Raw genomic sequence first — 26188 nt, forward strand, 5'->3', positions numbered from 1 at the left:
GCAGCAGAAACACTAGGAGTATGAGGATCAAGAGACGCATGCCTGGCTATTAATAAACTCCTCCCTTGTAAATGCCCCCAGATGGATACCCAGCTTGTTGGAAGAAGTGAAAATCCTCTTGCAAGACCCAGGCAGCAATGATTATTTCATGCAGATGGAGTGAAGCTAGAGCTTAAAGAGTTGATACCAAACCTCCCTCCAGCAGAGCCCCCACCTGCTCACTATCACAGCCCAGGTGCTCACCAGCACATGAGGTATTTATGTACAATTCCTCACAAACATCGCCTTCTTTTGTCCTTGATTGTCATGTTTCTGTTATGATCTACAAGGCAACTTTGGAAAACTCTCTGGAGCTCTGGCAAGAAGATGTAGAAGAAATCACTATGATTTGGATAATGATGAGGAGAAGTTTCTCAACTGCACCTTCTCTGACTCTCTGCATGGCTCCAGACAAAGGTGCAGAGCTGGGGAAAACAGGTTTTGAGAACTCACCTACTCTGAGATAGGTCAACAAGGAGGTTGGTGATCTTGGTTGACCTGTGCTTGATTCAAGAAGTGCCTGATGGACTTTAGGGGTGGGTAGCCAGCCTGTCATCAGTGTGTGTATATTAGGGATGTGCGGAACTGGTCTGGCGGCCCGTGGTCCGACGGTTCCGTCCGGGGGTTCATCGGTTCGTGATCAAACCGAACCCCCCCGGTTCCGTCAGACCAGAACTAGACCACCAGGTCCGGTCCGGCAGGTCTGCGAATTCTTTTTAAAACTTAGAAACGTAAAAGTATCTGTAGCCCCTTCGGGGGGCTTGCTGTAGCTGCGGGGGGGGGGGGGGGTCCATGTGGGTTCCCTCTCCCCCCACCGGTCTTCCTCATCACCGCCGCGGTTGGGTAAATGTAGCCTTTTTGGCCCTTTCGGGACTCTGTAAAAGCGAGCGTCTGCCATTTTGGCAGCTGCCACGCATGCGCAAATGCCCTCTGAGAGGTTACTTTTGCATTTCATTTTTTAAAAAAGTTTGTGGATCGGTCCGGGACCAGACTGGACTGGGTGGGGGGTCGATGGGGGCCGGACTGAACTGGGCCAGACGGTTTCGTGCACACCCCTAGTGTATATATATAGATTATCTTTTTGTAGGCTGTTTGTGGGTTGCATGTTAGTGAAACACAGTGCTTGCATGTATTTTTCCTTGCAGCATCTGCTGATCTGCAAAATCAACCCCTGCATTTACCAATATATCCCCCTGTGTCTATCCGTCTATTGATTTGCAGCAAAACATCCCCTTTTAATTCCTTTGTAGTCTGGTCTCATTTGAAAAGGGTAGGTTATCATACAAGCACATACTTTCTTTTATCAGTAAGAGCAGAACAAGAGGGGTGCAACATGCTAGAGAACACGGGAAGGTAGATGGCCACTATAGAGGAAGTCTATGGGTGGGTTCACACAACCAGTGGAAAGCAAGATAGCGGGAACTAGAGGTTCCTGGTGAGTGGAGTGCAGACTCCTGGCACAAACCACAAGTTGTGTGCATGTTGTGTTGTCTGAATCCAGAAATGTCAGGTTGATGGGCAGCACTTCCTTCCAAGACCCAACATCTGTAACCAACATTTGAAGTTGGTCAGCAGATGTTCAATGGCAGAGGGAAGTGTTGCTCAGCAATCCGACATTTCTGGCTTCAGTTGACATGAAATGCGCACAGCTTGCAACTTTGGATTGAGCCTGTGAGATCAATTCACACTGTCCCAAAGAGGCAGAGGATGCACAGATGAGCCAGCTCCTTGGAGCTGCCACCTCTGCTTGCTTGCTCACCTGTCTGCTCCCTGAGGGTGGCACTGAGGTTTCATAGGGATCAAAGCAGACCATTGGTCTGTCTAGCTCAGTATTGTCTACATTGACTGGCAGTGGCTTCTCCAAAGTTTCAAGCAGGAGTCTTATCCCAGCCATACCTGGAGATGCCATGGAGTGAACCTGGAACCTTCTCCATGCAAAACTGATGCTCTACCACTGAGCTAGATTATTTATTTATTTATTTATTTATTTATTTATTTATTTATTTATTTGATTTCTATACCTCCATTCCAAAATGGCTCAGGGCGGTTTACAATTAAAACAAGCCACTAAAACAATAAAAACTAAAACAAATTAAAAACAATATAGCAATTAACAATATAAAAACATTTTAAAATAGGATTAAACAGTTTACAGTAATTAAAAGCCCAAAAACTGAGTTAAAATTTTAAAACCCTGGAAAGCCAGGCCAAACAAATATGTTTTAAGGGCACTCCTGAAGGCTAACAGAGAATTCAAATTACGGATTTCCGCAGGGAGCGCATTCCACAGCCCCGGAGCAGCCATAGAGAAGGCCTGCCTCCGAGTTGCCACCAGATGAGCTGGTGGTAACTGGAGGCGGACCTCCTCAGATGACCTTAATGTGCGGTGGGGATCACGCAGAAGAAGGCGCTCTCTAAGGTAATTCGGGCCTAAGCCATTCAGGGCTTTAAAGGTAATCACCAGCACTTTGTATTTTGCCTGGAAACATATCGGCAGCCAGTGCAGTTGTTTCAAAATAGGTGTAATATGGTCTCTCCGGGTTACCCCAGAGACAAATCTGGCTGCCGCATTCTGAACTAATTGAAGTTTCCGAACTACGTACAAAGGCAGCCCCACGTAGAGCGCATTGCAATAGTCAAGATGGGAGGTTACCAGCTGGTGCACCACTGTTTTGAGGTCATCCTCCTCAAGGAATGGACACAACTGTCAAATCAGCCGAAGCTGATAGAAAGCACTCCTGGCCATGGCCGCCACCTGAGAAACCAGGGTGAGGCCTGGGTCCAGGAGTACTCCCAAGCTGCGCACCTGCTCCTTCTGGGGGAGTGTAACCCCATCCACCACAGGGAGATCTAACTCACTCCTCAGATTCTGAGCCCCCACAATGAGCACCTCTGTCTTGCTTGGATTCAGCTTCAATTTGTTCTCCCTCATCCAGCCCATTACTGCTTGTAGGCAGGCATTTAAAGAGTGAGTGCCATTTCCTGAAGATGAAAAGGAGAAGTAGATTTGGGTGTCATCAGCATACTGATAACACCCAGCACCAAATCTCCTGATGACCTCACCCAGCGGTTTCATGTAGATATTAAAAAGCATTGGTGACAGAATGGAGCCCTGAGGGACTCCATATAATAGCTCCTGCTTTGAGGAGCGACTGTCACCAAGCTCCACCATCTGGGATCTACCCAAGAAATAGGAACAGAACCACTGCAAAGCAGTGCCCCCTATTCCCAACTCCTCCAGGCGACCCAGAAGGATACCATGGTCGATGGTATCGAACGCCGCCGAGAGATCCAAGAGGACCAACAGGGTCACACTCCCTCTGTCGATTCCCCAGTAAAGGTCATCCATCAGGCTGACCAAGGCTGTCTCAACCCCATAGCCCGTTCTAAAGCCAGTTTGAAATGGGTCTAGATAATCAGTTTCCTCCAAAACCGCCTGGAGCTGGTTAGCCACCACCCTCTCGATTACCTTGCCCAGCCAGGGGAGATTGGAGAGTGGCCTATAACTATCCATCGCTGAGGGATCCAGGGTAGGCTTCTTAAGAAGAGGTCTAACTATTGCCTCCTTCAGACATGGAGGCACCCTACCCTCCCCTAGCGATGCATTTATGATATTAACTAGGCCATCTGCAACAATCTCTTCACTAGATCGAAGCAGCCAGGTTGGGCAAGGATCCAGAGAACAAGTGGTAGGCCGTACCGCTCCAAGCAGCTTGTCCACGTCATCAGGAGTCACAGATTGAAACTGATCCAACCTAACACTGCAAGAGGGATTGCTGGATACCTCCCTCACAGACCCTGCAGAAATAGTGGAGTCCAAGTCGGCCCGAATACAGGAGAGAGGGGGGAGATGGAGGGCTCTATTCACTTACCCGTGCTTTCTTGCTATCTCCCCCTGGACAGAGCAGAGCACAGCAGTGAAGACTGGGCTCAATCTTAGCCACACTTTAGTCACCCAGAGAACAGGTGACTGATCAAGGAGAGGTGGCCACCCTCACTAGCTCATAAGAACATAAGAACAGCCCTGCTGGATCAGGCCCGAGGCCCTCTAGTCCAGCATCCTGTTTTGTACAGTGACTCACCAGATGCCGCTTGGAGCCACAGGCAGGAGTTGAGGGCATGTCCTCTCTCCTGCTGTTACTCCCCTGTAACTGGTACTTAGAGGCGTCCTGCCTTTGAGGCTGGAGGTGGCCTATAGCCCTCCAACAAGTAGCCAATGATAGACCTCTCCTCCATGAAGTTATCCAAACCCCTCTTAAAGGGATTTAAACCCCTCTTAAACCCATCTCAAACCCATCTATCTTCCTCTAGTATGTTGCACCCCTCTTGTTCTGCTCTGACTGATAAAAGAAAGTATGCGCTTGTATGACAACCTACCCTTTTCAAATGGGACCAGACTGCAAAGAGACTAATAGGGGATGTTTTGCTTGTATTCACTTGTGTTCTATTTACCTGTATATGGTCATTATGACTAGGTCTGCTGCACAAACCTGCGCGAGCATAGCAGGCACACAGGAAGCTGCCTGGTGGCCCAGGTGTACTGCTGTGGCGGCCCCTGGTGCCCTACCCCCTTGCCCCCTCCATGGAAGTTGTTGGAGGCGATGGGGGGAGGGTCCCGCAGAGGTTCCTCCTCCCCCCCGCCGGCCTCAATGTAGCCTGAACCAGCCCATTCCGCTGGCTCTTCAGCCCATTCGGGCCTTCCCCCTCGGCACAGTGGCCATTTTGTAGGCCGCCGCGCCGGCACCATTGGCTTCTGAGAGGCCTGGCATGACCCCAAATGCTTCGCTTTTGCCTAAATGCTGGAGTTTTCTCTGCCATTCTAGCTTCACGCTTTCCTGAGAAAATTTTATAGTGCTTCCTTGGATAAGCTATATTTTGATGATAATGGGAAGCTGGCAGGTGACTTTGATCTTGTGAACTGGGTCTTGTTTCCACTGACATCAACTTCACCTTAAGCCCAGAAGCCATTGTGTGGCCCAAACCATATCACAAGGTAAGGGAAATGCTTTCTTTCATTTCCTTTTCTTGACATGTGCTAAATTCTGTATTGCAGTGGTGTAATGCCCACCCTGACAGCCACACCCCATAGCCACACCCACCTCAGTGGCCAACCACTTATACAAAAAGAGCACACACCTCAACTTAGCACAGTTTAATTGATTGATTGATTGACTGACTGATTGATTAAGTGCCATCAAGTCGGTGTTGACTCTTAGCCACCACATAGATAGATTCTCTCCAGGATGCTCTGTCTTCAGCTTGGCCTTTAAGGCTTCTCAGTGGTCATTCATTGTTGTCGTAATTGAGTCCATCCACATTGCTGCTGGTCGTCCTCTTCTTCTTTTTCCTTCAACTTTTCCCAGCATAGTGGACTTCTTAAGGGAGCTGTGGCTGTAAAAAAGCATTTGACACATTCACAGAGGAAGAGAGTCCTTAATCATGTTGTGTAGATCCTCCTAGTTCAGAGGCAGTATACCAGTGGTACAGCAAGGGCATAGGCAGCCCATGTTCTGACGAGCCCCCACCACAGCCCCTGCCCACACACCTACTCTCTCCTACCAGTGGCAATGTGTTCTGTACCCTGGCAGTGAGGGCCAGAAATGCTGCTCCAGTGGGGGGTGGGGAGAGGAATGACAAGTGGGAAATGTCACTTAACCAATGGCAAACTTAGCTGCTGCTTGTACCTTGAATGCAGCGTGGGAGGAGGTTCCTGACCCCGCAGCCAGCAGGGAGGCTGCATTGCCCTTTGTGGTGTTTCTGGTTAATCCATTCCTTGATCCAGGCCAGCTTTTGAATGGGGCTTTAGTTACTTGTATTCCAGTCCTGGAGTAGAGGCGGGGCTAATAAACAGCCTGCCGCAAGAGCACTGAAAGGCAGTCTGCACTTGCCTCTCTGTAAATAATATCTCTCCCATTAAACCATTAATATTCCTGATTCCACTCCACTGCCATGTCCTTGCATACCACCACTCTTTCCCTTGGCTTCTACACCCCTCACTTCTCAGTTGATCTCTGTGCTGTGGAGAGAGGGCCAAAGCCTCCTTTCGTGCTACATTCAAGATACCATCAGCAGCTAGGGTTGCCAGTGGTTAAGTGAAATTCCCCACCCTTTTCCCAGGGAAAAGGAGGGAAGGGGCGAGGAGGCAGTGGGAGTGGGATGGTGCCCTAAAAGGGCAGGAGGTCCTGGAGGCAAGGGTTACATGTGTTCTTGGAACCCCTGTGCTCAGTTACAGTTCTATCCCTGCAGCATACTTTTGAATAATCATGCTGCATGATCTTTCAAGACTTATCATAGTTAGTTCACCAACACAGTGCTGCTGCAGATGCTAACGTTTAATATTATTCATTTAAATTGCATCATATGTACACAAAGTGACATGGCAAAAAAGACACGTTCCTCTCCTGAGGAGCTTGCGATCTAATGTCGACAGGCAAAGAGAAAGTGAAAGGGAAGGGAGAAAAGAGGAGGTAATGCTAACAAGAGAGCAAAATGAAAAAGCGCACTTACCTACTGATCCTATTAAAGCCTGATTGATTGATTGATTCATTGATTAAGTGCTGTCAAGTCGGTGTCGACTCTTAGCGACCACATAGATAGATTCTCTCCAGGATGATCTGTCTTCAACATGGCATTTTAGTTCTCTCAGTGGTGCATTCATTGCTGTCATAATTGAGTCCATTCACCTTGCTGCTGGTCGTCCTCTTCTTCTCTTGCCTTCAGCTTTCCCCAGCATTATAGACTTCTCAAGGGAGCTGGGTCTTTGCATAATGTGTCCCAAGTATGATAGTTTGAGCCTGATCATTTGTACCTCGATTGAATTTCTGGATTGATTTGTTCTACCTGTATGATTCTTTTGTTTGTTTTCCTGGCTGTCCATGGTATCCTCAAAAGTCTTCTCTAGCACCAAAGTTCAAAAGCGTCAATGTTTTTTCTATCTTGCTTCTTAAAAGTTCAGCTTTTGCATCCATAGTGTATCGCGGGGGAAACCATTCTCTGAATGATTCTAAACTCCGTAGGTGTAGACACATAATGGCATCTAAATATCTTTTCCAAGGCCTTCATTGCAACCCTACTAAGTGCTAGTCTGTGGTGTATTTCTTGACTGCTGGATCCTTTACTGTTGATGGTCGATCCTAAAAGGCAGAAGGCCACCACTTCAATGTCTTCATTGTCAATTCTGAGGCTGGTTGCTGTACTTGTTGCCATTAGTTTAGTCTTCTTTAGTTTAGTCTTCTTTACATTTAATTGTAGTCCCATTTTTTCACTGTGCTCCTTGACTTTCATTACTAGAGCTTGCAGATCATCCGCATTCTCAGCTATCAGAGTAGTGTCATCAGCGTAGCGCAGGCTATTGATGTTTCTTCCTCCAACTTTAAAACCACACTCATCTTCTTCCAATCCAACTTCTCTCAGTATATGTTCAGCATATAAATTGAATAAAGTAGGAGAAACTATACTGTCTTGTCTTACTCCTTTGCCCATCTGGAACCAATCTGTTTCACCATGTTCTGTTTGGACTGTGGCTTCCTGCCCTGTGTTTCTAATGAGAACAATGAGATATTCTGTGACACCCATTTTCCTAAGGATATTCCACAACTTGACATGGTCGATGCAATCGAAGGCTTTTCTGTAGTCAATAAAGCACTTATTGACTTCTTTCTGGTATTCTTTGGCTTTCTTGATTATCCAGTGTGCATCAGCAATGATGTCTCTTGTTCCTTGGCCTCTTCTGAAACCAGCTTGAACATCCGGCATTTCCCTTTCCACGTAGGGCTCTAAACTGCATTGGATGATCCTGAGCATTATTTTGCTAGCATGTGAAATTAAGGATATTATGCAGTGGTTTGCACAATCTGTTATATCTCCTTTCTTTGGTATGGGTATGTAGACTGACCTCTTGCAATCTGATGGCCACCGTGTCGTTCTTCAAATTTGCTAGCATAGTTTGGTTAGAGCCTTGACTGATTCTTCTTCTGTTGCCTGCCATATTTCTGCAGCTATTCAGTCAATCCCTGTAGCCTTCTGACTTGGTAATGAATAGAGTGCTGATCTAACTTCATCTTTCCGTACTAGAGGTTCTTGCAAGTAGGGAATATCTTGTAGAGTATCTTGGACATTAACGTCTTTGCTGTACAGATTTTCAGTATACTCCTCCCAGCTCTGATCTTCTCTGAATCAGTTACTATCTGTCCTTTGGCATCCCTTAACATACCAGTTTGAGGTTGGAATCTCTCTCTGAGTTCAAAGATCTTTTGGAAAACTTGCCTTGTTTTTCCATGTCTATCTCCATCCTCAAGGAATTTACAGATGTCATTGTAGTATTGCTCCTTGTCTTTTCTAACAGCTTTCTGAAATTCCTTTTTAAGTTTGTTAGAGATTGTTGATTTTTGCCCACAATAGGTAAAACAGCAGAGCACTAAGGAATGAGCACATACTCCAGTTACAGAGTAGGTAGCAGAAGATGGTTTGGATACTGCAGCTATTTAGAGAAATCACATGGAGATCCTCGTATAACTAAACAGTAAATATTTATTGGTTAAATACACTTAGATAGGAAAGACCTATATCTAATCTAAAGGACTACATAATGGATAAGTAAGGAGAGAGAGAGATGTTTCCATCTTCTCTCTAGGAGGAAAGGAAGCATTTGTGATTTAGCACAGGAAGTGCTGCAGAGTCCGTTCAGGGGTCATAGAGTAGAGACAGATAGGGAGACCCTTACTCACTGTCTCTACTCCCAATACCCCTAGTGGTCATTAGGACAGTTGGTGCAAAAGTTCGACGATGCACTGGAAGTTCATCTCCAACAGCTGCAGAATGCCAGGGGGTAGGCAACTTCTCATTTACTTCTAAAGTTGCCTCTCAGCACCCTGCCAACCCCCTTGAACCAATTCGAACTGGTTTGCAGACCTGCATTTCGGTCTGATTTGGACCAAACTGTAAAGACCAGTCCATGCACACCTCTACTCTAATGTTCCCAAAACCTTAGGAGACAAAGTGGATTTTTTTAAAAAAAAACCTCTTTCAAGTCACTTTGGCCAGAATTCATTTGCACGATGGCTGCATCCAAGTTCCCTAGAGTGACTACAAAGTGGGATTAGGTGCAGCTGTTTTCCTCCCTCCTTCCATGGGATATCCCTTTTGTACCAGTGGGATTTTGTAGATGCTTTCAATGTTGGTTAAAGAGGTCAGATTCAACTCCATCAAGAACAGCCGCTGGGAGATTCCATCTTCCACAGCTGTAGTTTGAAATATTGCTTTCTCCACCAGCTAGAAGGTCTATCATGGCAACAGAAATAATCTGTCCATCAACATGGGCCTCATAGATGTTGTAGCCAAGGGTGATGTTGGGCAAGAGATTCTGATTGACCTCCTGAATGGCAAACAAGAATGCCAAGGTATTACTTCTGCATTCCTCCCCTACAACATAACAGATGTGTTGCATTGTCATCTTCCACTCAGTTCAATACAACGATCACACTCTTCCTTTCAGAAATCTAAGAGCCTTCTCAGATATAGAAATCTCTGGATTTTATTCTTAGAATTGCAAAAACTAAAATATGTTTCATTGTTGGAACGTGTTTCTAGGGAGAAATACCCCACTTATCAGGTGTCTTTTCACTGGCCACTTATAAATGAAACCAAGAGAGATTTTGGTTTCAGTGCTGGAGAAGAAAAGTACAGCACAGGGAACTTCCATGCTGGGGATCATTAGGAAAGACATTAAAAAACCTACTAATATTACAAACCTATAGTGTGACCACATTTGGTCTCTTGGTCATCTTGGATTACTCCTTTATTGAAAGAGCTACACTGGCTGCTGATACGGTTCCAGGCAAAATCCAAGGTACTGGTTACAACCTATAAAGCCCTAAACAGCTTAGTCCCTGGGTATGTAAGAGAACGTCTTCTTCGCTATGAGCCCCACTGCCCATTGAGATCATCTAGAGAGGTTCGTCTGCAGTTGCCACTGGCTCATGTGGTGGCTATTCAGGGTTGGGCTTTTCTGTTGCTGCCCTGAGGCTTTGGAATGTGCTCCCTGCTGAAATAAGAGCCTCACTATCATTGACATTTAAAAAGGCAGTCAAGACACATTTGTTCACCCAGGCTTTTAATGAGATGTTTTAAAAATAACAGTTTTTAACCCTGAGGTGGGTCTCACGATCAGTGAGACCCACCTGGGGAGGGTGAGCAGGGAGAGCGGGTTTAACCCACTCTCCCAGCACACGAGTAGACAGTCTCCTCTGGGTGGCTGAAGCGGCGGCCCACACGACTGCCGGCTCTGTTATGGAGCCGGCAGGTACTGGGGGGAGCGGGGGCCGATCGGCCCCCGGAAGCTCCAACATGCCCTTTGCGAACACACAGGGCATGCTGGCGAGACCCCCGGAGCCAGGAGGTGGCTTTTCACCTCCCCTCCGGGGCTCTCCTCATGAGTAGCCATGGTGCAGAGCCATGCTGTGGCTATTCACGGTTTTAAAAATCAGGTTTGCGGAGCACTCGCTCAACAAACCTGGTTTAAAGGCAGGGGTAGTTAGGCGGATTACCCGCCTAGGAACCATCGGGCTCCGCTAGCCCGATTTCGTCTCCTCTTGTGAATAGCTTCCCTGTGTAAAATTTTAATTATGTTAATGTCTTAATTTTCTTTTAATGTGTATTGTTGTATTGTAAACCTCCCAGAGACATATGTTTTGGGTGGTATATAAATATGGTAAATAAATAAATACAATAAAATTTTGAATACTGTGTATACATGTGGTCAACATATCTAAAGAGGGCACTGTAGAATTTGAAAAGGTGCAGAAGAGAGCTATCAAAATGGTTGGGGGTCTGGAACACCATCCTCTCACTGCAAGCAGCACTCCTCCCTCTCCCACCCACCCACCCCTCTCCCCCCCTCTCTCTCTACACACACACAGACACACACACACACACAGAGCTTTTCAATTTTTAAAAAAACCACCTCAAAGTGGTTTGCACAGACAAATAAGTAATAAATACCTAAGATTGTTTTCTGTCCCCAAAGGACTCACAATCTAAAAAGAAACATAAGAGAGACACCAACAACAGCCGCTAAAGGGGTGCTGTGCTGGGGATGGATAGGGCCAGTTGCTCTCCCCCTGATAAATATAAGAGAATTACCACTTTAAGAGGTGCCTCTTTACTCCGTAAGCAGGGGATAACTGGTTGTTCTAGTCAGCCAGATCCTGTTTGGCACAGACAGCAGAGATGGCTCAGGCAAAGGAGGAAGCAGAAGGTAGGACTGGCAAACACCCTTAGGGCAGGAGTTACATAAGAGCAGACCTGCTGGTTCAGATCCAAGGCCTATCTAGTCCAGCATCCTGTTTCCCACAGTGGCCCAAGACACCTCTGGGAAGCACAAAGGCAAGAGATGAAGGTGGGCCTTCTTCCAACTTGGGTCCCCAGATGGGAGTTATTCACACTTGGCTTCATGCTTCGGGGTAAATATTGAGCAAAGCCACTTTGAAGTACACTTGCGGCATTGAGGGAAGCAGCCCCTCCCCTCTGCTCTTGGATTCTGTTTTGAAACAAGTTCACATAGGTGCTCCGTGTTTTCCTTCTAGCCAATGGTGGGGCGGATAGAGGGGAGAGCTTCCTAAAGAGCGATATCTGCATTTCTAAAGAGAGCATCCCTCTCATCATGCTAGTGATTCTACAGCAGTGCCTCTCCCAATTTGCTCTGGCATTTTCAGAAAAGGTAGCTTAAAACCAGCATTTTTAAAATCCGCTAATAGGTTGAGATAAACTAGAATTCACATCACAAAGCCCCATTTGTGTGTGGAGTGGGTCCTGGGATCTAGAAGGGACTTCAGGGTAATTCTGGCTGGTGTGTGAATGCACGCATTCTCTTCTGAAGGAGATTCAGGGTAGAAGCCCTGCATGTAAAGCCTCCAGATGTTGCTGGACTACAACTCCCATCATCCCTTTGGACCATTGTGACTGGGGATAATGGGCATTGTAGACCAACAATATCTGGGGACTCAAGTTTGAAAACCCCTACCCTAAGGGAATATTGAGTGACAGAAGGAGTATTCAAAGTGCCTTCAAGGTCTGAAAGCACAAAGTTGGACAGTTTTCTCCTTAGCACCAGGGCATCACTAAGCCTAAATAAGCCTAAATATCACCCCTGCTAACTTGGCAAAGGCACCTTTTAACATGGTGATTCTCTTTATTTAGCAGGGGGAGAGTAACTGGCCCTATCCAGCCCCAGCACAGTTACTCCAGTGACTGTTGCTGGTGTCTATCTTATGTTTCTTTTAGATTGTGAGCCCATTGGGGACAGGGATCCATCTTATTTATTTATTTGTTATTTCTCTGTGTAAACCGCCCTGAGCCGTTTTTGGAAGGGTGGTATAGAAATTGAAAATAATAATAATAATAATAATAATAATAATAATAATAATAATAGCAGCAAAAGTAGAAAAGTCAACAACAAACAGCAAGTGCCGCCTTTGTAAAGAAGCAGATGAAACCGTGGACCACCTAATCAGCTGTTGTAAAAAGGTTGCACAGACTGACTACAAACAAAGGCATGACAAGGTAGCAGGGATGATATACTGGAACATCTGCAAAAAATACAAGCTACCTGTAGCAAAAATTGGTGGGACCATAAAATTGAAAAAGTGGTAGAAAATGAAGATGCAAAAATATTATGGGACTTCCGACTACAAACAGACAAACATCTGCCACACAATACACCAGATATAACTGTAGTCGAGAAGAAAGAAAAACAAATCAAAATAATCGACATAGCAATACCAGGGGATAGCAGAATAGAAGAAAAAGAAATAGAAAAAATCACCAAATACAAAGATCTACAAATTGAAATTGAAAGGCTGTGGCAGAAAAAGACCAAAATAATCCCAGTGGTCATTGGCGCCCTGGGTACAGTTCCAAAAGACCTTGAAGAGCACCTCAACACCATAGGGGCCACAGAAATCACCATCAGCCAATTACAAAAAGCAGCTTTACTGGGAACAGCCTATATTCTGCGACGATATCAATAGCAACTGATAATAAAATTCAGCCATCCCAGGTCCTTGGGAAGGACTCGATGTCTGGATAAAACAAACCAGTCAATAACAGCTGTCTGACTGTGTAAACAAGAAATAATAACCCCCCAGTGAGGCACTACCTTGGTGTGGTTGTGGGGCTTGTGTGCTCTGAGGAAGGTGAGAGCTATGCCAGAGGTCCAACCATACTGGACAGGTCTCACCAGAGGAAAGAGTGCCTCTCTCATCAACAATATGGTGAGACGTAACTTTAATAAATCTATACCAGATCAGTCGTCGCCCGGGTCAACAAGGACCGCGCCAGGTGCTATAGTCCCTGGACATCTGGTGGCAAGTGGGCAACAAGACTCAGGATCTTCAGTTGAGCAACCAGGGCTGGAGACTGCAAGGTTACTGGAAGAAACATCGCTTAACAGAAATGGGCCCCAGAACTAGAAAGAAATAAGAAAGACTTTGATAAACTGTATTAGATTCAGAGGAGGACAGCTAGGATGGTGAGAGGTCTAGCAACCAAGTCCCAGGAAGAACAGCTGGGTGTCTTTATCCAGGAGAAGACTAAGGGAGGGGGATGTACTAGAAATCTTAAAAGATCTATAGGACTGTCACTGTACTAGCCATCTTAAAAGATCTATTGGACAGACTAGAACCAATGGGTTGAAATCCGATTCAAACTAGACATTGGGAAGCACTTCTTGACTGTAAGAGCTGTTGGACACTGGAACTCTTTGCCTCATACAGATGTTGGCTCTCCTTTGCTGTAGGTTTTCAGTAGAGGCTGCATGGCCAGCCATCAGGGATGCTGTGGCAGTTTCCTGCACTGAGCAGGGGGTTGGTCTGAGAGGCCTCCAAGGACCCTTCTGACTCTCAAAGACTAATTCATTAGAATTCTAGCATTTAAGGGATGAAAAGACGCTTTGATGCAACAGACTAAGATCACCCTGATCCCTCTGGAAAAGGACAACCAATCGTGAACATTGATGAAATGGGTGGGATATAATTTCTTTAAAACAAAGATCAAATTGTAGGGGGAAAGGGTTCCAAAATCTAAAGACAACTAGAAAAAGGTCTGACAAATTCAGCATACAAACAGGGAAGAAACAAGAGGGGCTTTGTGGACACCCAGTCAATCAACTTGTTTCAGGAAGTCACCTTTGTGGGCTGAATTCCATGCTATGTTAAAAGGAGTCATTGCCTCCAGTGTGCTTCTCTTTAGCAAATAGCTACAAGGAGACAATCTAGGAAGCTACCATATACCAAGTCAGACCATTAGTCCCTTTGGTTCAGCACTGTCTAAACCAGGGCTGCTCAACTTCGACCCTCCTGCAGATGTTGGCCTACAACTCCCATAATCCCTGGCTATTGGCCATGGTGGCTGGGGATAGTGGGAGTTGTAGTCCAAAAGATTGAACGGGCCTGGTCTAAACTGACAGGCAGTGGCTGTTCAGGATTTCAGGTGGGGATGGAGTCCTTTCGAGCCCTACCTGAAGATGCTTCCAGGGAATGAACCTGGAACCTTCTGCATGCAATTAGATGCCCTACCACGGAACACGCCACCGTGCTCAGCAGGAGCATGGCAAAACTGTAGTGGGCTCTGGGGCAAAAAGTGAAGATGGCCCCCTGCCACCCCCGCCTTCTTCAAAGAGCCACAGGGAAGAGAGCTGTCACCCAGCCAGCAGGCCCCCCTCCCTCGGGGGCCCAGAGACATTTGTCCCATCCCCCACTCTTCAATTGTGGCTACACCCCTGGTGCTCACGTGAAGCCACCCATCCAAATGCACACCAGGACAGACTCTGCTTAGCAAAGGGGAGAATTCATGCTCACTACCACAAGTCACCTTAAGTGGCACAGCAGGGAAATGCTTGACTAACAAACAGAAGGTTGCCAATTTGTATCGCCACTGGTACTATATCGGGCAGCAGCAATATAGGAAGATGCTGAAAGGGAGAAGGCAATGGTAAACCCCTCCTGGATTCTACCAAAGAAAACCACAGGAATCTCTGGGTGCCAGGAGTCAAAATTGACTTGACGGCACACTTTACCTTTACCATAGGACCAGGTCACCTGCCCATCTAAAGAGAGACCACAACTGGATGAAGACCCTCCGAAAGCACGGTGCCAATCCAGATTGCATGTATGCATGCACACTATGGTTCCTGCTCAAATAAAAATTATGTGGAGATCTGTATAACACCTTTCACTTACTTTTTTTAAGAAGCTGCATTGATATCCTCTCCCTTCCTGTTATAAAAATGCCACCCGAAGTGTCTGAGGGCCATAAAACACAACCACAGCAGTCTGCCAAGCGGACTCTCACTACACCAGCAGCAGCAGGCCAGAAGGAAGCCAAGCAGCAACCGACGGGAGGCAAGGTGGCACCAGGGGAACCAGGGGAACCTCAGGGGCCCAGTGGCTTGTTTTCCAAGGACACAGTGGAACACTGGTAGCTCCTCCCTGCCACTGAACTATGGCCACATCCCCTTACAGTTAGGGTTATAGGGGCTTCAATGATGGGAAAGTTCAAGAAACGGGAGAGACTTAGGAATCCCAAAGAGGACGTGTGTGGGTAGAGAGGTTGTTATTCAGATGGACTGCCGAGATAGAATGGTCCCCAAATAGTTAGTTAGGCTTAGATATCGGGGAGTTTGCATTGATTGTATTTTAGGATGTGGTTGCTTGGTGTCCTGTACTGGGAACTTGGCTTCTTTAAGAATTCAAGGATTCAAGGTGGGTGCATCAGTTCTCCTGGCTGCTTGCACCGTCATATTTTTCTCTTTGGTCCAAATTGAGGCTACTTCCTTTCTGCACAGAAAACTTATCTACGCTATACTTTTGCTTCACCTGGCTCAGGTTCAAGCCAGATTTCCAAGGTGACTCGGGAAGGGCAGGATCCAAACCCAATGAGTGGAAGGATTATGTCAAACTAGCATATGAGGCACATTGTTGACTGGGAAAATGTAGATTACACATAGAGCAGGGATGGGCAAACTTGGATATCCAGCTGTTGTTGAACTACAACTCCCATCATCCCCAGTCACAATGTGGCTGGGGAAGATGAGAGTTGTAATTCAACAGCAGCTGGAGGGCCAAGTTTGCCCACCCCTGACTTATAGGAAAGTTCAAGAAATGAAATATATGTGATAATTTTTTTTTATCAATGCTTGTAAAATGGAAGTGAAAGAACAGTTTGAAATTCGTAGGATTTAAACTTCAAATGTTATTCATTTTTCTGAATAATGAGCATATATGATAAATTTAAATCATAGGAAATTTGAATCTGAGAAAGAACAGCTGTTGTTTCTGAGGTGTTCTGAGTGTAGATTCTCTGGTAGCATATGAGATTTTCAACAACAAACCATGAATCCATTCTCATATGCTACCAGAGAATCTATACTAAAACATCTCAAAAACAACATAACCCAGTACACCATGGGTTAGCAACCCATGGGGGTGGTTGGCACCCTCTACACTACCACTTGCTCTGGGCCACCCTGGTGCCCCCCAAGTGCAATTATGGGGCTGCTGAAACCTTCATCATTCCCTATGGGGAAGAACCTTAAAGATGCGTAAACTCCATTAAATCTTCACAAATCAGCCCTCTGCCCAATTCCTCTGAAATAATTCTGGCAGCTTCCTTACCCCCACTGGGCACTACCACCCACCCAAGTCTGCTCTGGGCCACCCCTTTCCCCCCAACGTGAAGCTATACTTTTGCTGAAACCTCCATTATTCCCTATGGGAAAAATCTTAAACTTCAAAAATTCACCAAAAATCAGCCCTTTGCCCAGTTCCTCTGAAATGTGGGTGGTAGCTTCCACCCATTGGACACTACCACCCCCACCCACTAGTTTTGCCCTGGGGCCATTTTTTAAAATCCAAAACGTTTCGGATTCGGATTTTGCAATTTCGAACAAAGAACAAAATTGAGTTGTTTCGGATTAGCTGATTTCGAACAAAGAACAAAATGGGGGTGTTTCGGATTCGAGCCAAAAACAAAACAGGGGAAAAAAGCACAACCCTAGATGAAAGGGCAAGGAGGAAGGTTAGTGCAGCCATGGACTGGCACATGGTGGACTACGAGGGTGACTTCATCTCACAACCTGGGATTGTAAACTTACCTTTTCTGGCCAGATGGAGTCCATTTGTCTGTGGAAGTTTGTGACATGAATTTGGCCAACCTGCAGCAGGGGCTTGCTGAATATAGGGCAGCGTGGGTGTGAGGCCAAGCTAGGTGCAAGTGCAGTGTGGGCTGGGTGGATGTTTAGAAAGGTTTGGTATCAGTGAGTACCCTTGGGCATTGTGAAAGGGTGGAGTGGTCCATCAGTCATTAGAGGCTTCATGGCTCAGGGGCAACAATTGGACATTACACTTACTTCAGGGCTTCACAAACCATAAAGGCTACATGGCTTGGGGAAGGCGAAGCCCTAGAAATGGCCCCGACCTTCTGGTTTGGCCAGGATGAAAGGAAGCAGGGTTGCACTACTTCTACCTTTGAGCCAGGGTGTGTTGCCCATAGGGGGCTCTGGGAAGGACATATAAGTCTGACCCCCAGACTTGGTAGGCCCACACTGCAGGGGGTAGAGGATTTTTTTTGCCAACATCGAGTTCAATAATTTGTTATCAAATAACCTGGGTCACACAGATGGCCAGTGCACATGCAGGTTGACCCCCAAAATGATCACTGCACACACATACACAAGGACGAAATGGCCCAGAAACAGGACAAAATGGCCCAAACCAACCCCGGAGGGGGCTAGATGGGGGAGGGGCAGCTACCACAAACTGCCAATGCCTCTGCGATGAAAAGTCACAATAAATAAAAAAACCAAACAATTTTACCAGCCCCACCCCTCTCAAACTGGGCCCAAACTGCTTCGAACTTGAACCAAACCAGGCCTGGCTCCAGTGTGCACAAAATCGAATCAGGCCTGGTTTGGCTCAACTCCTGTGATTCAAGCCAAACTAGGTTTTCTGGTTTTGTGCACACCCCTAGTAGAGAAGCAGGGCTCAGTGCAATGCCCGACTCGTAAGTACAGCACTGCATGCACAATTTAACACTGACATCTTCAATGCTGTATTGAATCTTAGATAAGAAAGCAGTGTCTAGAGACAGCTGGGAAATTGACTAAAAGTCCTGAAGATAGGTGGGATGCAATTTGATTGCCATGGAACCAGAAGAAGGTACTTTGGAGAACAGTGTTGAAAATTTAGGCAAAAACAAAGGAACAAAAATAAAACTCCACCCACCAAGATGGGTAGGAAAGGAACGGAAGAGAAAGCAGCCAAGAATACCAATTTGTTCAGACAATAACAGCATGGAAAGGGGAACTGTTGACAGCACGGAAAGGGGAACTGAAATCTGCAGAACTATAACCCACTCAGTCAGTCATCAATTTGATTTCTATGAGGCCAGAGAACGTTCTGCACCCGGGATTCTCAGTCTTGGGTCCCTAAATGTTGCTGGATTACAACTACTGTAGGCGACGAGGCATTTGAATGATGGGAACTGTAGTCCTGAAAGACCTGGGGACCTATTTTGAGAACCCCAGCAGTAGAAAATAACTGCCAACTTGGCCATAAGTGGCAGTTTCCCATGACAAACAATCCAGAATACTGCTGTTCTACATAATTAAATTTCTAGATAACTGAAATAAGCAAAAAATTTATTTTTAACACAGAATATTTGGTTTGCGGGAGAAAGTAAAAATTAACCAACCTTAGAGACTTTTCAGATGGAGAATTCTGAGTCTCATCTGAGCTTCCAAGACTATTCACACATCAAAATTGGAGTATGCTCTGTTTTCTTTCTTTTTTAGACCTATCAGCCTAAATTTGGCTTCCAGGACCTCCCAACTATATTTCCCCATATTGTTGGTGCCGATGTGCACCACAACAGCTGTCTCCTCCCCAGCACTGCCTAAGAGCCTATCTAGACACTGTGTGATTTCCGCAACCTTCGCACCAGGCAGGCAAGTCATCATGTGGTCAACACGTTGGTCACAAACCCAGCTCTCTATACCACTAATGATCAAATCACCCACTACAAGGAGGCCCCCACCCCCCACAGGAATATCCCCTGTGCAAGAGGACATGGGCTCATCATCCATGGAAGGGGTCCGTTCTAAAGGAGCATTTCCCTCTTCCTCAGACCAATGTCCTCCTTGCCTGAAACCTTCATTCTCCCTGACAGCAGAGGAGCTATCGGCCCTGGAGTGGGATGCCTCTACCACATCTCTGAAGGTCTCGTCCGCATGCCTCACTGTCTCTCTTACCTTTTCCAGATCCGCCACCTTGGTCTCAAGGGAACAAATTTGTTCCCTGAGAGCCAGGAGCTCCTTGCACTGAGCACACACCAAGCATCTGACACCCATCTTTCAGATAACTTCACTGTATTAATAATTAGGACTTCAAGAAAGGTGCCATCTCCTATTTATGATATTGACCCAGGACCACTTGCAGATGCAAATAATTCCTATCCATCAGTGAACTGCTACCACATATGACCACACACACACACACACACACACACACACACACACACCCCTGGCAATTATTAAACAATCTGTTTAATATGTGAACTACTGAAAGATGAGCGCACAAAAGAAAAAGAGACTACCAGATAAATCCAAACGTTTCTCCACCTGTTACAATTATTATGTTAGGAATTAGGCACATTCTTACACAAGAAACCTCCTCCAAGATTCACACATATCAACAGACTAAGATGCCCAGACCAAAGAAAGGTTTGCTGTCCTTGCGCCCACCCACCCATGCTTCTTTTAAGAGATCAATGACCTAGAGCAGAGCAAACGAAGCCCCCTTCCATTTTCAGGAAGTTGGAACTCACTTGTGCAAGCTTCCTGCTCCGCAAAGACCGAACCCTGGTCTCTGCAACATGCCCACACTGCAAACCAGGCTCTGCACACACACAGAGTTTCCCTTCCCAACCTCAGTCCCCACCAACCCTCCAAGGAGGACTCTTTACATTGGTTTGGGGGAGGGAGCAGGAATGAAGAGGAAGAGCATCCAGGGAAGTGGGCAGGGCTAAATCGAAGCTTCCTCCAGAGAGCAGGCAGCTGAGAGAAGAAGAAGATCCCCTCTCTCTCTCTTCTCCTGCTGCTGCTCCGCCTGCACACGCCTCTAACAGAAAGGGTCTCTGTTTGCCTCTCTCCAGCTGTTTGTCGAGCCCAGCAGGGGCAGGGGGAGGTCGGTCATCGCCCTGCGGCGAGGTGCTGCCTGCCAGCCATGCAAAGGACGGTGTCCCCCCCTTGCTTTTGTCCTTTCTTTGGGTTGGGTGGGTGAGGGTGTGGGGGTGACTTGACCGGGAGGGGGGTGGCGGGGCATGGAAAGAGCGCCCCTCCCAGCTGGCATGACTGAGAAGCAGACCAGACGCCCATTTACCCGAGCTCAGCTTGCACCAGGAAAACCGGACTCTCTGGGTCAGGCAGCCAGCCGGAGACTAGAGGCTGCTTCTGGCCATGGGGAGGGTCAGGATGCGCTGCTGCTGCCATCTCTGGGAAACAGGAGCCCCTTCCACCCCCCACGCCATGCCGCGCCGCCACCCCCGGGCCCTGAGAGAGACATGAGCAGGCAGGGGCTTAATGGGACTTAACAATGGGGGCAGGGGGCTGGCCCACCATTTCAATTCATTCATTCATTCATTCATTCATTCATTCATTCATTCATTCGATTTCTATACCACCCTTCCAAAAATGGCTCAGGGTGGTTTACACGGAGAAATAGCAAACAAATAAGATGGAAACCTGTCCCCGAAGGGCTCACAATCTAACAAGAAACACAAGACAGACACCAGCAACTGTCACTGGAAGTACTGTGCTGGGGGTGGATAGGACCAGTTACTCTCCCCCTGCTAAATAAAGAGAATCGCCACATTAAAAAGGTGCCTCTTTGCCAAGTTTGCAGGGGTAGCAGCATGCATGCAGGCACACCAACCTGTTTTCCTCAAACCCCCCCCCCCCGGTAAATCTGAAGGGGAAAAAACAAAAAAACCCACACAGATATACCCGGCTCAGGCTAGAGGGAAAGTGGAAGGGCAGGCTCTCTTCAGTGCCACCCCCGCCTGCCCCCCGCCCCAGCAAAAGCATGTGTTCCCCAACCGTTTTTCCTCCTCAACCCTCCCCCCCCAGGTAAACTTATTTTTTTAAAAAAAATAATAATAAATAAACACACACACCTCTTGGATGCTGAAAACACACACTTTATTGGGCAAATAGTCTCCAGTCCACCCCACAGCACAGCCTGAGCCTTCCTTCCTCGAACCGAAGACGAAGCAGAGCAGCCAGCAAACAGACGCTCTCGTCTTGCCCCAGCAGCGTGCAGTGCACATGACACAATAGAAGCAGCTGATCACGTGCGTCACATGACATGTCACTTCAGCCACAGGCAGAGATCTCACGCGTGTGAGGGGGTGCAGTTCGTCCAGCAGGCAGCACAGTGCGGGCGCCCAGAGCCAAGTGCTCGCCATGGAACACCCTCCCGATGGTTTGATTTTGTGCCCACGATGGTTTGATTTTGTGTGGGGGACGAAGTGGGTGGTGGGGGCGGGGGTCAGTGGCATTTTTGCGCCCTCCTGCAGTGGCGCCCAGGGCACATGCCCTGCCTGCCTCCCCCTGGTTATGCCTCTGTGTGCAATACACTGGGAAGTGCCCCCTCTCCTGTTGACTTTCTATCTTCATACTGGTTTTTGAAGGATCGGTCTCAGCTGTAATGGTCAGCTATTTAACTGTCCAAAGAGCCTTTCTCAAGTATATGAGGGAGGGATTTGTACTTACATTCTCTTCTCCGCCGGGTTCCTTGTGATCACCAGGGCTTGTTCCAGGCTCCCCTGCACACTTCCTGCTAAACTTCTGCTAAACTCCAACGTCCTGTTTGATATCCCTGTTGGCTATGCTCTGTTGGCTATGCTTTCAGGCCTTCACTTCTTATGTAGAGTGTAGGCTTCCAACTGAGACACAGGATGTGATTCAAAGAAATGTCAAAGGAATGTGGAGCCTCCCACAGCCCCACCACCTGATCTGCCCCCAACTTGCTCACTTCCATTCCTCCCCTGCCCCTTCCCACCCAAGAGTTTCTGATTGGCTCTGTGCAGCTCCTCCCTCACCCTGTATTGTGATCACATACACATGCCCCTAACTAAGTAAAGTTGGTGGGCCTTTACAATTTGCTTATCACAGCTGGTAAGTTAGATGCCTACTCTGTGAAGAGCAGACACCAACTGAGGAGGTGAGCAAGCTTTTTTAAACAGAACAACATCTAGCCTTTCCCCCCTTCAAACTAACAGGAGGAGGGGAGATTCTGAGGGGCTGGTTTCTCTTTAAGTGACAAGTCTCTCTCTGTGTGTGTGTGTGTGTGTGTGTGTGTGTGTGTGTGTGTGTGTGTGAGAGAGAGAGAGAGAGAGAGAGAGAGAGAGAGAGAGAGAGAGAGAGAGAGAGAGATTTGCCAGGGCTAGCATTTGCCACGGCTAGCAAACTCCAGTGTTTTTGTTTGTCCCTGCCTGGAGGAGGTGGAGTCAGCTAGGGCTATGGGAGGCCCCACATTCCTTTGGCATTCATTTGACCCACATCCTGTGTCTTGCAGGGACCATTTGAACATGTGCGGTGGCCATTTTTTAAAAATTAAAAGAAATTTAAAATGGCCACCGAAAACAAAATGGCCACAGCGCATGCTCAAATGGTCTCTGCAAGGCTCTAGGCCTTGCCAGGCCTTGCAGAGGCCATTTGAGCATGCATGGTGACCTCCAAAACGGCCACCATGCTGATCTTTGCAGGCCAGAATGGGCCCGAAAATCAGCCTGGGACATGCTACGGTGGTAAATTAAGAGGCCGGCAGGGGAGGGGGAAACTTTGTGCACGCACACACACACCATGGCCTTTAGGAAGCCCCTCAAAGGGGCTACAGGTAAAATCGTGAAGTGGGAAGGGGATGGGAAGCAGCATGGCACTGGTGCTCCCCTTCAAGTAGCACCCAGGGCACGTGCCCTGGCTGCCCTACCCTAGATATGCCACTGAACCCCTCCACACATTGAAACCCCTCAACTCTGCCTGTCTCACTGTATCTGAGCATAGAACAGTACAGAGCACCCCTCTCTTTCCCCTCGCCTGTTTAGTTCTGCTGACACACACACATACACACACACCAGACATGCATGCACCAGCCATGATGATTTAGCAGTCTCCAGCCACACCACATCATGTGTGGCCTCCACTGACCCACCTCTGAGTCAGACTTTCCTATCCCTTTAATTTTTTCAGTTCAAATTCAAACCTCACCAGCCTAACCAGTTCTGTGCACACCCCTACCTGCATATAGTTGTGATTCAATCTCTCTTTTATTTATTTATATTTATTTAAAATATTTCTATACCACCCAAAACTTGCATCTCTGGGTGGCTTACAATTAAAATCATTTAAAACATTAAATCAAATAACAATTAAAATCATTTAAAAGATTAAAAACATTTAAAACCCAGTAGTAACATTATTTAAAACTATAAATCTAATTAAAAGCCTGGGTGAATAAATGTGTCTTCAGTGCCTTTTAAAAAGTGGCCAGAGATGGGGAGGCTGTTATTTCAACAGGAAGCGCATTCCAAAGTCCAGGGGCTACAACGGAAAAGGCCCATTCCCAAGTAGCTGCCAGATTAGTTGGTGGCAGCAACAGGCAAACATTTCCAGATGATCTTAGCAGGCGGTGGGCCTCATGGTGAAGAAGATGTTCTCTTAAATACCCAGGGCCTAAGCTGTTTAGGGCTTTAATAACCAGCACCTTGTATTTTGCCCAGAAACGTATCAGCAGTCAGTGTAGTTCCTTCAACTACAGGAGTAATATGTTCTCTCCTATATGCCCCAGAGATCAACCTGGCTGCCTCATTCTGAACCAACTGTAGTTTCCGGACTATGTATAAAGGCAGCCCCACATAGATTGCATTGTAGTAATTCAGCCTAGGGGTTACCAGCAGATGTACCACTGTTTTGAGGTAGTTCATCTAAAGAAATGGCGTATCAGCCAAAGCTGATAAAAAGCACCTCTGGCCACTGCCTCAACCTGGGATACCAGGGAGAGGTTCTGATCCAGAAACACCCCCAGACATCATGCCTGTTCCTTCCAGGGGAGCATGACCCGATCCAGAACCGGCAGATCAAAATAGTCTCTTGAGTTTTGACCCTGCACAACAAGTACCTCCATCTTATCTGGATTCAGCTTCTGTTTGCTATTCCTCATCCAGTCCATTACCGCCTCCAGGCAGTCGTTTAGGGAGGTTATGCCTTCTCCTGATGATGTTGAAGAAATAGATTTGGGTGTCATCAGCATATTGATAACACCCTGCACCGAATCTCCTGAGGATCTCTCCCAGCGGGTTCATGTAGATGTTAAACAACATCGGAGACAATACAGAGCCCTGAGGGACACCATATGTAAGTTAAGATTTTAATGAACAACAGTCTCCAAGAGACACTATCTGGAATCTGCCAGTGAGGTAGGAGTGGAACCACTGCAAAGCAGTGCCACCCACCCCCAATCCCTTCAGATGTTCCTGCAGGATACTATGGTCAATAGTATTAAAAGCCTCCGAGAGATCCAAAAGGACCAACAGAGTCACACTCCCTCTGTCATTTCCCAATTGGAGATCATCCATCAGGCCAACCAAGGCAGTCTCCACCCCATAGCCCACCCAAAAGCCAGTTTGAAATGGGTCTAGATAATCAGTTTCCTCCAAGACCGCCTGGAACTGGGAGGCCTCCACCTTCTCAATCACCTTGCTCAACCATGGAAGGTTGGAGACAGGCCTATAGTTATTTAACTCTGAGGGAACCAAGGCAGGCTTCCTCAGAAGTGGTGTAATGATTGCCTCCTTAAGACAAGGAGGCATCCTGCCGTCCCTCAGAGAAGCATTTATAATCTCTACCAGGCCCTCTACAACAGCCTCCCTGCCAGATAATATAAGCCATGTCGGGTAAGGATCAAGAGGGCAGGTGGTAGACTGCATCATTCCAAGCAACTTGTCCACATCCCCAGGAGTCACAAACTGAAACTGATCCAGGGTAATCAGATAAGAGGAGGTGCTTGACCCCTCAGCATCAGACTCTGTAACATTTTGGAGTTTGAATCCAATGCCAGACCCAAAACCAAGTTCGTCAGCTCAGTTAGGGACTCTGTTGGACAGCGGGGCAATCCCAGTCTATCCCTGGTCCCCAAACTTTGGTACACACGTTCAATATGGTCAGACATTTCGACAGCGATCCTGGCAAGGGAGATATTACTCTTGTAGACCACGGCCACTCCACCTCCCTGCCCACTTCCCCGCTCCTGCTCCTCAACAGAGTACCCTGGAGGAAGAAGCCAGGACCAGACCAGGCCACCAGCTTCCCCAAACCAAGTCTCCATAATACATACCAGATTGGCCCCTTCATCCAGAATCAAATCATGGATGATTTCAGGTTTATTCTGGACCTACCTGGCATTACAAAGGAGCAAGACGAGGCTCTGTGGGTAGTTAGCATTGCATTCCAAGGTCAAAGAGCTGTCAAAACAGCCAGAAGGGGAGAAAGCAATTACATTTCTGATTTCTCTTCCCCTGCAACGGCCTGCTGACCTGTCAATGTTACTCCTTCTATTCCCCACCACCACTGGAAAAGCTGCCCCATAATCAGTGGATACACCCCCGTCCCCTCCCATCTCCAGACAGACCCAGAAACTCAACTCACCCAAGTTTTCAAAGAGAAGCCCAATTATAATACCCACCCTCCTTTACACACCCATGAGGGATCTTGAGCCAAACAGCCTGACCCTGCTCTCATTATCCCCCGAAGTGGCTCCCCCAAAGCTGAGCAGAGGTGACCAAAGGAACTGCTGAGTCACCCAGGAGCTGGTCCCAATCCTGTACACACTCCCCACAGAGGCAGCCGCCCCACAGGGGAAGCAGGAGCAGGCAGGCAACAGCAGAAGGAGCACACAGCACCCACCTGGTCTCTCACCCCATGCAGCACTGGGTGGGAAGCAGATGGACTCTCCCTCTCCTCTGCTGGGTTTCTATCTTCCACTTATAATAATGAATTTGTCATATGAGAGCAGCAGCGTTTGCAGCCGCACTTCCTAGATAA

At 47.2% G+C, this 26188-nt stretch overlaps 1 protein-coding gene and 1 long non-coding RNA gene across 3 annotated transcripts in view; one reads left to right on the forward strand and one right to left on the reverse strand.

Annotated features, from left to right (window-relative positions):
* Positions 1 to 240: 240 nt before the first annotated feature.
* The window catches only part of LOC128347378 (NXPE family member 3-like), a 52686-nt gene continuing 26738 nt past the window's right edge, over positions 241 to 26188 (forward strand). Inside the window, exons 1-2 of the mRNA XM_053301898.1 lie at positions 241 to 254; positions 9310 to 9437. The gene's annotated coding sequence lies outside the window, so the exon portion shown is untranslated. The remainder of the gene's footprint in view (positions 255 to 9309; positions 9438 to 26188) is intronic.
* LOC128347379 (uncharacterized) lies at positions 5177 to 26181 on the reverse strand. Of its 2 annotated transcripts, XR_008317540.1 has the most exons (4): positions 26051 to 26166; positions 25543 to 25608; positions 24267 to 24486; positions 5177 to 5430 (listed from the first exon to the last, which is right to left on the reverse strand). It is a non-coding gene; the product is annotated as an uncharacterized LOC128347379 (long non-coding RNA). The 2 variants fall into 2 exon arrangements; XR_008317541.1 differs by lacking the exon at positions 25543 to 25608 and having other exon boundaries at positions 26051 to 26181.

The sequence above is a fragment of the Hemicordylus capensis genome, chromosome 2 (assembly GCF_027244095.1).
Source record: "Hemicordylus capensis ecotype Gifberg chromosome 2, rHemCap1.1.pri, whole genome shotgun sequence".
Taxonomy (NCBI): Eukaryota; Metazoa; Chordata; class Lepidosauria; order Squamata; family Cordylidae; genus Hemicordylus; species Hemicordylus capensis.